The following is an 806-nucleotide window of genomic DNA, read 5'->3' as shown; positions in this document are numbered from 1 at the left end:
TCTAAACTAAAAAGAAAAATAAATATTATACAAAATAATGGAAGTAACAGGACTGAGTTTTGGGCATGTATAAACTAAAAAGAAAAATAAATATTATAAAAAATAATGGAAGTAACAGGACTGAGTTTTTAGCATGCATAAACTAAAAATAAAACTAAATCAATATTACAAAAAATTGATGGAAGTAAGAGGACTGAGTTTTTAGCATGTCTACAATAACATATAAATATAAAAAATAATGGAATTAACAGGCCTGATGTGATAATCCAAGCCTCCGTCGTGGTTGAAATATGGAATATTGATACAAATTAAATGTATTTCGTTCTTCACTGAGATGCGAATGATGCAACTTCCTGTGTGACCATGTGACTTGCAGAATATTCCATATTTTCAGGGGGGGATGATATGTTACGACACTAACAGGACTGAATAAAAAGATAGAAACAGCATTTTTTTCAAAAGTATGAATTTTCTCGTAGATTTAAACGTTTAAATTTAAATACACTTTTGCACTCTAGATAATTGAATTGATTTTTCAAATGGTATTAAGTTAGGTGAATGTGCAGGACACATTCATTTTATTCTGCATTTTTACACTCAACTTATTTATGTATTTCAAGTAACATTTTATTTTCCCTTTAATTTTTCTAGAAAAGATTAAGAGAAACACTTCCTGTTTACATAATTGACCGGGGAAAGTGTGGCAGCCATACTGACATATACATATATATATATATATATATATATATATATATATATATATATATATATATATATATATATATATATATATATATATATATATA

General features: G+C 26.2%; 1 protein-coding gene across 5 annotated transcripts in view; it reads left to right on the top strand.

The window, feature by feature from the left end:
* Nucleotides 1-575, top strand: part of LOC133633786 (cytohesin-4-like) — a 78,612-nt gene extending 78,037 nt beyond the window's left edge. For 4 of the 5 annotated variants that reach the window (XM_062026479.1, XM_062026482.1, XM_062026481.1 and 1 more), the window contains one exon: nucleotides 1-574. This exon is cut by the window's left edge and continues 1,900 nt beyond it. The gene's annotated coding sequence lies outside the window, so the exon portion shown is untranslated. The other variant, XM_062026483.1, reaches the window with a different exon arrangement.
* Nucleotides 576-806: the final 231 nt, after the last annotated feature.

The sequence above is a fragment of the Entelurus aequoreus genome, linkage group LG18 (genome assembly GCF_033978785.1).
Source record: "Entelurus aequoreus isolate RoL-2023_Sb linkage group LG18, RoL_Eaeq_v1.1, whole genome shotgun sequence".
Classification (NCBI taxonomy): Eukaryota; Metazoa; Chordata; class Actinopteri; order Syngnathiformes; family Syngnathidae; genus Entelurus; species Entelurus aequoreus.
This window is presented reverse-complemented; position numbering and strand designations above follow the sequence as displayed.